Source organism: Prionailurus bengalensis, chromosome D1, assembly GCF_016509475.1.
Source record: "Prionailurus bengalensis isolate Pbe53 chromosome D1, Fcat_Pben_1.1_paternal_pri, whole genome shotgun sequence".
NCBI classification, from domain to species: domain Eukaryota; kingdom Metazoa; phylum Chordata; class Mammalia; order Carnivora; family Felidae; genus Prionailurus; species Prionailurus bengalensis.
Genome location: NC_057346.1, coordinates 9777857 through 9791056, shown reverse-complemented (window position 1 = coordinate 9791056; position 13200 = coordinate 9777857). Strand labels below are relative to the sequence as shown.

Below are 13200 nucleotides of genomic sequence, written 5' to 3'. Positions count from 1 at the left end.
AATCAACAACAAAGCAGTAATGAATATACAATGTAGGAAAAGACAGTCTCTTCAACAAAATGGTGCTGGGACAACAGGGCAGGGCAGCTACAGACCCTGCGAAGTCATCGTGGCCAGAGTAACATACTTGCCACGGACAGAGCCAAAATCACAACTTACTATACTGAATCAAATTAATCAAACTAAAGTGTCTGCCATATTACAGGTGTTCAGTGCCTATCTGCTGAATGACTGAATCAATATACGGTGAGTGGTTACCTTTATATACATCAACCAGACTAAAAAGAAATAAGTGCATTATTGTTTTATTTTTATTATTTTTAAATGCATTTTTAAAACCTGAAACTAAAAACAAGTGAGTTTCCCATTAGAACTCAGTTAAAGCCTATCTAATTCCTACAGATCTCTACATGAATAACTCAAATTTCAATTACTTTAATTTTACTTCAGTGAATTAAAGACCAATCTTCCTTGCATGTGGTAGGTGAAATATTAAGTGTTTTAGTGAGGAATATGTAGCTTTAGGCAACTTAACAATATAATAAATTTGCTCTGAACTCAGAAGTGCTATTAACAAAAGAGGTGCACTAAAAGCAATAAAAATCAATTTTTATATATACAATCAAAGACAGAAAACCCAACTTTTCCTCTATGCCAAAACTCATAATGAAACACTACTATTTCCAGAAGATTCATACCTACGAAGACCACTTGTATTGTACTGTATATAAATTATACATATTTGTATTAGGTAAACATAAAAGTAGAGCTCACTTTGGTTTTAGCTATATTGAATACAAGCTTTCTTGCAGTGTATTTTTTTTTTACTCTCATTTACCTTATATAATTTTATGGTAAGCAGTTTTCCTATTTTAAACATAATAACCTAGGGAAAAAACAAGCAACACGGTCAATGAAAATAACTGTAACAATAATTTGTATTTTGATGTTTGAATCACTGGAGGTCTGAACAGAAAAAAATGGAAGAGGTTGAAAATGCTTATTGAAGAAGATCAATAAAATGGGGTGCCTGGGTGGCTCAGTCTAGGTTAAGTGCCTGACTTCGGCTCCGGTCATGATCTCACAGTTCGTGCCCTGCGTTGGGCTCTGTGCTGACAGCTCGGACCCTGAAGCCTGCTTTGGATCCTCTGACTCCCTCTCTCTGTGCCCCTCCCCTGCTCACACGTGCTCTTTCTCTTTCTCTCGCTCAAAAATAAACATTAAAAAACTTTTTTAAAGATCTTAAATAACGCAAGTAGAATATATAACTACTGATAGTCATGTGTTTCTATAAAGAGCAGAGATTTTCTTCTACTTGTTCAGGAAGTTCATAATAGAGATAGTTTCACCAAATCAAGAGTTGAAATCTGGTTGCCCAGAAAAGCCAGAGAAAAAGATAACTCATTTGCTGAAACTAAGATTTAAAATATATCGAAATAAACGATATTAAGCGATAGCTGATCAGCATACTGACATAAGGTATGTACATCTACTAATCCAATGTTTTATGGGGAAAGGATCTACAGTCAAGCAATAAAGCTTTCAAGACAAATCAACTGTTTGTAGTTAATGTTGAGAGACACTAAGTGCCTTGAATTAGTGTTTTTAGTAAATCAGTAAATTATATTTTTCTGCCTGTCTTCATTCCCTAGATCAACTTCTGGATGTACAAAGATTTCTAAGTGTTCCTAGAATAGTTAAAAAAATTTTTTTTTAATGAAAGAGCTATTCCGGAGAAAAGATCTTCTTAGCTATGAAAAAGTGATGTTAAAAAAGTACTAGCAGGGGGCACCTGGGTGGCTCATTTGGTTAAGCATCCAACTCTTGGTCTCTGCTCTGGTCATGATCTCACAGTTCATGAGACCAAGCCCTGCATTGTGCTCTGCACTCACATCAAGAAGCCTGCTTGGGATTCTCTCCTCTCTCTCTGCGTATGCATGTGTGCTCTCTTTCTCTCAAAAGAAATACATATTTAAAAAAAAAAAATAAATCATAAAAAGCCTTCTCTGCTCCCACCATCACCATGACACCGCTATCACCACTTGCACCATCGCAAGGACTCCCAATTGGCACAACACAGGTAGACGTAGATGTTGGAACTGCATCTCTATTGTCTTCTGTCATTTATAAAATACTCTCACATACACTGTATCGCTTAGGCCTCATGAATGAATGTGTATGTTAATTTCCTATTAGGTTACTTCAGTAAGCAAGTATTATTAGATGATACAGCAGATGACAGAACTTAAGTACATAATGGAGCTAGGATAATTACATGGCTCTCCTGGGATCTAGTTAAGGGACTTTCCCCCTATAGTATTATAAACTTCAAGTATTCAAATACGTTCACTTGGTTACCTGTGGTTATCTTGGTAGATGTTACCTGACCTGGGAAAAAATAATTTGCTACATACTTATAATAACAATATATGTCATTTTAGAACACAGTGGTCACCAGCTCAAGTGTATAGTACATGATTAGCAGATTCAAAGTCAGTATAGACAGATACAAGGAGTATGTGCAAGGATCAACAAAATGCTGCACTCACAGATGGAGAGACAAATGCGCAGAAAAAAGAACGGAACTACGTGACACTACCCTAACCAGTTGCAGTATGCTAAAATATAATAGGCGCTAGAACACTGGAACTGACAAGCTACATAACATATCAATTATACAATATGTGTAGCCTGACAGAACTTAGAGAAGAGTAAAAAGTATTCATTTTGCTGACTACCAATTCAAGAACACAAACACTGACAGGGAGATTATAATTGGTAAACAAGACATATATTCCAGCAATAGGATATACTTGTCACAGCCTCCCGTCTAGTTGGACTTTCTCCAAAAGATCTACACTCTAAACTGTCTTCTGAACTTAAACTGCAGAGCTATCTCATAATTTTCCGCACGAAAATATACTTATTTTCACCAACAGTAAAATCTTTGCCTACTCACTATGAAAAAATCTTCAAACCCAGAAACAAAGTACAAATGACAGCCCCCCTATAATCCCACTCCTCAGACGTACAACTGGACAGCTCAATTCATATTTTCCAAACTCTTCCCTGTCTATGAAAATATGCATTTGTAATGAAATATAAACATTGTTTGTATATCTTTGTCATATAAATACGCCATTATCAGTATAAACCATGTATTATATAAATTGCTTCAAATAGTGAACAGTACTAAATAGTAATGATTTGAAAACCTAAATGCAATACCACAGTCAGTATTTTTCAATTTATTTTTCTCATAACAATTTATCATTTAACTTTATTGATTCTAATTCCAAGGGCAATTCTTTCACAGCTGCATTTTATTCAGAAAAAGAAATTTCATTTACTACATGATACAAATAGAATAAACCATTTTTTTAAGACTCTAGACTTATTTTCACTTATAATCCGCCCCCAAGCTTCATTACACAAAAGGACTATTTTGACTATTTAACATATAGTTCTGACTAATTGTATCTGACATAAAATTAGTATTCAAGTGAAAAAATCTGACAAAGATTTAATCTGTCATGTCTAGAAAGCAATCTGTAACAAAAGCTTGAATGTTTGGCCCAAAAATTTCATTTCTAGTCATTTATCTTCAAGAAATAATTAAAAACATGTTCAAAGACTTAGTTTCAAGAACATTCATGGTAATGTTGTCTATAATAGTGGAAAAGATCTGAATGCCCATTCGCAAGTAATTGGTTAAATACATTACGCTTGACGGATTACTATACAGTGACCGAAAATAATTTTATAGAAGTATATTTACTGACCTAAAAACATTTTCTTGAGATATGGGGGTGGGGGTGGGGGTGGGGGTGGGTGGGTGGGTGTGTGTGTGTACCAAAGTATACTTATATTTCTTAGGAAGTTAAATATACACCTATCATTTGATCCAACCACTTCATTCCCAAGTATTCAACCAAAAGAAAAGTATACATCTACACACAGATTTGTAGATTAATGATTAAAGCAATTTTATTTGTAATAGCCAGAAACTGGAAACAAACTAAATATCCATCAACAGGTGAATGAGTAAATATATTATCCAAACAAGGGAATACAACTAAGCTTCAAAAGGAACTACTGATACATGCAACCCTACAGATGAATCTCAAAATTATACTGAGTAAAAGTAACCAGACAAAAATGAGAGTACATACTATATGTAGAATTCATTTATATACAATTCTAGAATTCTAGAAGCTAATCTATAGTGACAGACAGCAAGTCAGTGTTTGCCTGGGGTGAGGGGATGAAGAGGTACAGGTGAGAGGGAAGGACTACAAAGGGATATAAGGAAACTTACTGTATGTCAACTGTACCTCAATAAAGCGGTCAAGTAACACACACGAACTAAACTTATGCTATCGTACCACTGCTTTGTTTGAAACATAAGACCAAATGCAGAAGTCCCTACAACACAAACATGCAGTTTAATGAATTACTTTTATCATGCAGAGAACTACCACTAAGATCAAGAAATGCAAGTGTCACCGCCACTCTCCCCTTGCTCATCACGGCCCCCTCCCTCCTTTCAAAGGCAACCCTATCCTGACTTTTATGGTAATCACTTCTTCTTCTACTTCTTCTCCTTTTTAAAAAAGTTTTATTTATTTATTGTGAGAGCATGCTTGTGAGCAAGGGAGGGGCAGAGAGAGACAGGTAAGAGAGAGAATTCCAAGCAGCATCCACACTGTCAGTGCAGAGCCCAGCGTGGGGCATGATCCTATGAACTGGGAGATCATGACCTGAGCCCAAATGAAGAGTCAGATGCTTAACCAACTGAGCCATCCATGTGCCCCTTCTTTTTCTTTTTTAAAAGAACAATTGTACTAAGTATGAATCCCCAAGCAATATAGCTTACTTTTTACATATTTGGGGGTTTTAAACGAACAGAATGTGTTCTTTTGTGTTTTCCTCAGCAACATGTTTTTAAGAGTCATTCATAAAGCGTAGTACATTAGTCTTTGCTGAAGAATATTCTATTGTACGAATATACCACAATGTATTTGTCCATTCTGCTGGTGGACATTTTGATATTTCTGCTTTAGGACTAATAACAACAATATTGCTGTGAACATTCTTTTAGGTGTGCCCTGGTATATGTACATGAAATACAGTGAAATTTTTAGGTCCAGGGTATATTTACTTTTGAAATTATTTATTAATTTACACACTATCAACAGTATATGAGAGGTTTGGTAGCTCCATATCCATGCATTCCCTTTACAGCCCTTATTGCTACCTGAGAATTTGTTACTTTCACTTGTTTACTATCCCTCTTCTCCCACCATAGACTGTAGCCTGCATCAGAGCAGGGACTTGGCCTGTCTTGTCCACTGCTCTCCTCCCAGCATATACAACAGTGACTGGAACAGTGCCTGACACAACAGCAGCTGAACAAGTATTTGCTGAACTACCAAACAAATAAATGAAAACTCCAGCCCATTAGTGTCTTTGGCCAGAGCGAAGCAGAAGGACGAATGGCTTCGCTCAGTGACTCCAAAAATGCTTAGATATTATGTAATAAAAAAATGGACGTACAATTACTTAAAAATCATGAGTCAGCCACAGAAAACTATGTACATATACAAAGAATAAAAGTGGAAAGAAACAAATTAAAACTTAGGAATATTTGTCTTGGGGCACTAAAAAGTCTTTTTCTCCCTTCTCCTCACCTTCACCCCTACCTTTTACAGATTTTCCAAAATTTCTTCAATCAATACTTTCGTAAAATAAAGGTAAACTTAAAAATACATAATACCGATGAAAAAGAAGGAACTGCTGATGCACATGATAACGTGGAAGAATCTCCTAGACATAAGGCAGAGTAAAAAGAAGTGGACACAGAGTACTACTCTATGTGAAATTCAAAAACAGGCAAAGCTAACCTATGGTGACAGAAATAAGACTCACGGTTATTCTTGTGGGCATACTGACTGGGAGGAAATTCTAGAGTGATGGAAAGGTTTTTTATCTTATCTTAGGAGGTAGCTACCTTAGAGGATATATATGCAGAAAATGTATCAAGCTATAAACTTAAGATGTATGCACTTTTTACATCAATTACACTTTTAAAAAGAGGAAACCATGTAAGTGAAGAATGACTAGATAGGAACAAAAAAGGAAAACAGGTTTTGTGAATTTCTGATGTTTTGTAACCATGCTATTCGTATTCCAATTAAAATAAACAAGAGAGGTTCAGAAAGCTTTTAAGTGTGCTAGTCACTAAAGCAGAGTTGCATTTGTAAGTCAAATTCCTCATACCACATAGAAAAGCAAACCCTCACTGATAGTTTCTGAGTCTTTTTGCTGTCCTCTTCAGATTCCTCCACATTCTTCAGCATGAGACATATTGTACACTTAGGATATAAGTTTGGAAATAAACGAAGAGGTGAACATGTAACAGAACTTTTCTCATTCCAAACAAATGTGAATTTTCTGAAATCAGTGATAATAATAACTGCTCTCAGCAAGGGAAATGCTGACAGCAGTCACTTAAAGTATGAGAAATATGCCATGTGGCCAATATGTTAGGAAAAATGTTTCCCTCTTCTTCAGTTCCTTTTGGGAAAATAGTATTTCCTATATCTGTTAGAAACCGCGGCAGACATAATAGGTCTTAGATATATGCCTTACTATAATGCTGACAGGTTTTTTTTTTTTTTTGGGGGGGGGCGGGGGTTTACAAAGTACTTGTCTTGTTTTGAATCAGTATTCAAAAATTACTAGTCCATTATCATAAAGTTGTTACTGAAAAATAAAATCTATTCACACATTGTAATGACTCCCTGATCACTCTACATTTTAAAATATAACACACCTTAGAAACAAGGCAAGTCGTATTCACTCAACTACTGACTGCCTGTTAATGTGGCAGACACTTTACTGGGTGATGAGGATAGAGAAATTGAGTGAGATACAGACTCTGCCCTTGAGAAAAGCAAAGTGGAGGAGGAAAAAGACACATGAGCTGACAATGGTACTTTACAAGAGACAAAACCATGAGAATGTGGATGAATTAGCTTTAGATTAAATTGGCAACTGTACACAGGCTAGATGGATAAGGGAGATACCGGAGGCAAGAGAGCACTGGGAATGCTAATCAGGAGCTAAAAGTGAATTAAGGAGGAACTAAAGGAAATATAACGAGCAGAAATGAGAAATATTTCAAAGAAAAAATGTGTAAGACTAGGCAACTAACTAGATATAAACATGAAGGAAGAGTCAAAGATACTCAGCGGTGATAAGCATGTCAAACTAGTGACAGAACTCTGGACACAGGAAGAGCTTATTTAGAAGAAGAGAAGGCAATGTGCTCAGCTTTGTAATTTATTTTCCAGATATCAAGGCAGAAGTAAGAACCTGGAGTTCAGGCAATGTAAAGGCTCAGGTCAAAGATTTGAGCATCATCTCAGGCAGTAAAGCTTTTGGAACACAGGTGCTCAGAGTGGGGGAATGCACAGAACTCTTTCTCTCAGGGGACAGGAAAATAGAGAGAGAGAGAGAGAGAGAGAGAGAGAGAGAGAGAGAGAGAGAGAGAAGTCGAGAGAGAGAGAAGTCGAGAGAGAGAGAAGTCTTAAAACCAGGAACAGATACCTGTCACAGAATAGAACTTCTAAGAAAAAGAGAGTGCTTGCTAAGTGCCAAGTTCCTGCAGGGAAGATAAAGAATGAGGGCTAAGCAGTAGAAGAAGATCTGGCCACTAGATCACTGGTGACCTTTACCAGATGCTGTATTGCCTGTGAGTTTGTAACTTTACACTCTGCAAATATTATCTCTGCTTGTTAACGATTGGTTATTTTTTTCTGACCTTCTAGTAGACTTACAAATGCAACTTCTTGTAGAAAGTACAAGAATTTTTCTTGTACTTTCTAATAGCACTTACCACACACCATATTAAACCATAGTTGTATCTTTAATTCTCCCTTTAGGGAGTACCCTCCCCCTTAAATACCTAGAGAGAAACCCAATAATTATCTCTTGAATTAAGAGCCAAACAAATGGCCTACAATGAGATAAAGCAAAAACAAAATGTTATACTACTTCATGTTTACCAACAGTAAAGCTAGACTTAATTAAAAAAACAAAACAAAACAACCACCCTGATATTTCATGAAAAGCAAACCTCCTACAAAATGGTTGCACATAGGGTCAAAAGAGATCATTCTGCCTATTTCAAGATGGTAGACTGAGAACTGGCTAGTTTTCCCTTTCTACATTAATCCTGGAAAAGACAAAGTTAATTAGTGGTCACACAAGACAAAAGGAATTGAAAAGCTAGAACCTCGGAATAATTCTGTGATATACAACAGACTAAATCAAATTAAAGAGGACAGTCAGAGACAATCAACATGGATCTTAAGGAAGAACAGAAACACAAAAAAGGGCAACAGAGCTACTAGTGTTTCATGCTCCAAGGTGGAATACAGAAAAAGAAAAGGACCGAGAGAAAATCAACAGTGTTACTAGGTGGACTACCACAGCGGGGACAGCCAAGTTAAATCGGCCCGGATTTACCCCCTGCACAACACCCCTGGCAGTGAAACAGGCCGTATGATCCCAGGAGGGAGTAATGTGTACAAGATCTTAAAGAGACAGGGTAGTGTCCTGGGTGGCTGGTGACACCTAGAAAGAAGGGAAGCATCCATTCCCAGATCAGCCAGCAGGATATCTAGCTCAGAAATATTTTCTACATGCTCCTTTATTTTCACTGAAGGTCAAGGAAAACTCCAGTGGCAGGTGGCTCTTAGTCCTCTTCCCACGTAGGGTGTAAAGACAGAGGCAGGAGAAAGTCTAACAAGGAATTTCATTCATAAAGACACATATCCAATCACAGAATGAGCAAACTCCTGAGGAATGTAAATCTCATTTAAGACAGAATACAGGCTCAACAAATGAAGAACACACCCAAAGAAAAGAGTTAAAATACAATCATAATAGGATTTTAAAATAAGTATGTTGACTCCCACTTCTATCCATAATGTAGTTAACAAGACCGAGATGTACCCTTCAGTTAAATTTTTTTTAATTAGTTTTTCTTTATTTTTGAGAGGCAGAGACAGAGCGCGTGTGGGGGGAGGAGCAGAGAGGAGGGAGACACAGAATCTGAAGCAGGCTCCAGGCTCTGAGCTGTCAGCACAGAGCCCGACAGAGGGCCCGAACTCACGAACTGTGAGATCATGACCTGAGCTGAAGTCGGACAGTCAACTGACTGAGCCACCCAGGCGCCCCTACCCTTCATTTAAAACAACCAAAAAACTGGTCAACAAAATAGTTCAGACACTGGACAACAGGCAACATAGGACTGTGATCCTTGAGTGAGGGGAAACTAATGAGGTGAGGCCTACAATCTCCTGGCGTTCTGTCTGGAGACACATTTTGGACTTCACAGCAGGGACAGAGAGAGACCATGCAGAGTATGGCTATCTTGAGTAGAGGAGAAGGTACTGGAAGACTGAGATTTCTGAGATGTGGGGCAAAGTTCTGGAGAGAGGGAGCTACGCAGCAAGAAAAGTTTACAGATCTGCGTGCCATTGAATCTTTTGTAAATACTAAGACATGTACACAGGATGAAATCCTATACCGTTGGGCAAAGAATGCATGGAGTGCTGTGAGCAAAAGGGGTTCCAGAGCTCAGAACAGGCTGATAATTACTCAAATCTCCACTAGCCAAAGTGGAAAGTTCTCACTGATCATTCAAGGCATTCAGTAGAGATCTTAGAAGGATCACACCTCAGCAGTGAGGCTAACCTATCCCTAGTGTTAAAGGTTATATTCTCACACCAACCCTAACAACACTTGAAAGGATCAAATACCTAACTGTAAGTAACTTAACAGTCTACTAAAGCTCAACACTCTTGAAAGAAAAACAAAATCCAGACTTGACGAGGTAAAGTTCACAGTGTCCAGTATCCAAACAAACAAAAAAAAAGTATTAGGCATACCAAGAAGCAGGAAAATGTAACCTATTAAACAGGAGAGAAACAGACAATAGAAACAGATTGAGAAGCGACGGAATTAGCAGAGAATAACATAAAAGTTATTATGCTTATGTTCAAGTATTTAAAAAAGAACATGGTGATGAGAACAAAGTATCGAGATAAATGTGTATGTTCAATATCTTCCCAGAAATAAGGGAATACATCTCATTTAAGAAAAATAGGAAATGGGAGAAAGAACCGATTAGAGAACATAAAAACCAAAAAATCTGTTGAAATACAAACCTCATTTGAGTTGAGAAGCCTGAAGCCTCGGCAATGGAAAACACTTTGAATCAACATGATTCACCCAGCAGAATCCACCAAGAATTTCGGACCTGATGGTACAAGGAACTCTGAAAGTTGGTGTTTCGTGAAGCTAAAATAAGGGTGATCAGGTGAAGGTGTTTTAAGAAGCAATTCAATCCTCAGATCTCACCTCTCATTCTATGTAACTGGAGAAGGGCCCTGACTTCTACTCCAACAGAAACCTAGAGGCTTAGTCTCTTGATGAGGCTTGATTTCAGTTTCTCTCTAGAAATACAGGGTTTCTTAACTTAAGGACCAGGCACTGTTGAGGACAGGGATACCACACTGAAAACCGGGGGACTGAGTCAACATATGCGTACTAGATACCGACATGCCTCAGCCTTCCTTACCTCTGAAGCCAAAAATATGGCACTCTGGCCCCGTTAATTTCTGGGTAGACAACTGGAAGAATACTCTCTCAAAACTCTATCTAGTCAAGAATAAAGGTACAAAAATTGACAATCTCCAGTAAAAAAACACAGTCAGGTCACTCCTATAGTAACACTCGCAGCTGACATTCTACCCACTGGCTTAGTTTTCAGTCATCTTCTTAGCTCCTCACTCTTAACTACGAATTCACAACCAAATTATGTCTGGAAGCCATCTACAAAAACCTCCTAACATAAAACATATAGCTCAAAGCATCCATAACAGAAAAAAAAAAAAAAAAATCAACTTGGAAGAAAAAGGAGACTATATAAAGAAAATATAATGAAGTTATTGTTCTCAGCTAAGACATTGTAGAAACATCAAGAAATAGGTGTTAGTAAAAGTTTTTTAAATGTTTATTTATTTTTGAGAGCGAGAGACAGACAGACAGAGTGCCAGCAGGGGAGGGGCAGACAGAAAGGGAGACATACAATCCAAAGCAGGCTCCAGGCTCTGAGTTGTCAGCACAGAGCCCAAAGCAGGGCTCGAACTCATGAACCACATCGTGACCTGAGCTGAAGTCGGATCCTTAACCAAATGAGCCACCCAGGCATCCCGAAATAGGTGTTACGTTAAAAGGAACAAGCAGAGAACAAAATAAACTCCCAGATATTAAAAATATGATAGCAAAAGAAAAGCTGGAATAAAAAGTTTATGAAATCTCCCAGAAAGCAGAGCAAAAATATAAAGACATGGAAAAGAAGAGGAGGAAAAAAAAAATTACAGGGCCAGGCCAGGAGAGGCAATATCTGAATAACAGGCATTCATGACAAAGAAGACAAAATTAGAGAGGGGAACATCAGCTAAGTAATTCAAGGCAATTTCCTGGAACCCAAGGGTATGAGTTTCCAGATTAAAAGGGCCCACCAATAATAGCCCAGCAGCATGCAGCAAAGCAGACCCACACCAAGGCTCTGTGTGAAATTTCACTGTGAAATTTCAGAACACTGGGGAAAAAGAGAAGATCTTACAAGCTCGGAGACAGAAAACAATAATTTACAAAAAAGGATCAGGATTCAGATCACTTGAAGCTTTTCAAAAGCAATCCTGGAAACTACAAGACAATGGCATGTCTTCGTTATTCTGAAGGGAAATTATTTCCAACTTAAAATCCTATTCCAAGATAAACTATTAAGTATTTTGGAGACATGCTAGATCTCAAGACATATAGGCCTCAAGAAATTTACTCCAATACATCCTTTTTTTGCAGGTTTCTGCTCACACATGTATCACAGAGGCTTTCTCTGACCATCTTTTAAAAAAAGAACTCATCTTCACCCCCATCCTGGCTTCCCGATCTTCCTTACCTTCTCTAAAACACTGACATAGTACATTTTGGTTTAATCTTCCCAACCTGAAACACTTTTACTAAGTATCAACTCCAAGAAGGCAAGGACTACATGTTTACTGATGTGTTGAGCACCAAGAACTGTGTCTGATATACAAATGACTCTCAATAAAAAATGTATTGCTTCGATAAAAATAAATTTTTTTTTTACAAAAGTAGACAATGGAGTAATAGCACAGAGTATCTATTCATGTATGAAGATAAAATGCAAGCATTTTCAGAAATACAAGGTCTCAGAGGTCTCACTCAGAGACCTCTTACTGCAAGCAGAAAGGAATATTGTCCAAAATGGGGGAAAAAAAAAAAAAGCCATTCCCTATGTGGACTATAATTTTCCCATTTTATTCTAAGTAGGAAATCTTTCTTACCACTTTAATTAGCAGATAAAATCTACCTCTGGTTCTCCCCTTTCACAAACAAAGAAATAGCTTTCTCTGAATTAATTCGATCTTATTGAAATTCCTTAATAGAATGATTCTCTTAATAGAAATTCATCCTAAAAGAAACAGAAAACACAGACTGCCAAAAGCCTCACATTAATAGAATTCAGCTGGGTATGGTTATGGCCAAGATCAGAATAGCTGATGCTTCTCTCTCTCCCATCACTGTAGCCTAGCTGCAGCTGCCAGACATGGGAGAAGCTCGCTGCTCGCAGCACAGAATGTCAGCTTTGAACCATAACTAAAGGCAGGCTGCCAATAATCAGCAGGAGATAGCTGAAATTAAAATAGAAGTTAAGAGGAAAACTGGACTGCTTTTCAGAAACTTGTCTATTCAATTAAGGCCTGTTATGCTTATATTTCCAAACATACGAAGCCTAAAAACAATTTATTTAATCATCTCTGACAAATCCATTTCATTCATCACATGTCCAGAAACTAAACTTTGTTTCCTGAGATTTACAGACAGCAGTTTTTCAGACCTGGAAAATCGACTGCGAACTCTTGTTGTGCAGCGGCCAAGTCACTTCTTTCTTTCTTTTAAATCCCCGGCACTATTCACAGTATCAAGCACACAGTACTTAATAAACTCGAACAGTCCCCTCATTTTCAGAAAACATCGAGGTTTAGAAATGCTATATGGTTTGCTCCGGGATGTTTACACTAAAAGTTAGATCAAGGA

General features: G+C 37.5%; 1 protein-coding gene across 4 annotated transcripts in view; it reads right to left on the bottom strand.

Annotated features, from left to right (window-relative positions):
- SIK2 (salt inducible kinase 2) overlaps positions 1 to 13200 on the bottom strand; it is a 122602-nt gene that overhangs the window by 73961 nt on the left and 35441 nt on the right. The window lies entirely within an intron of this gene.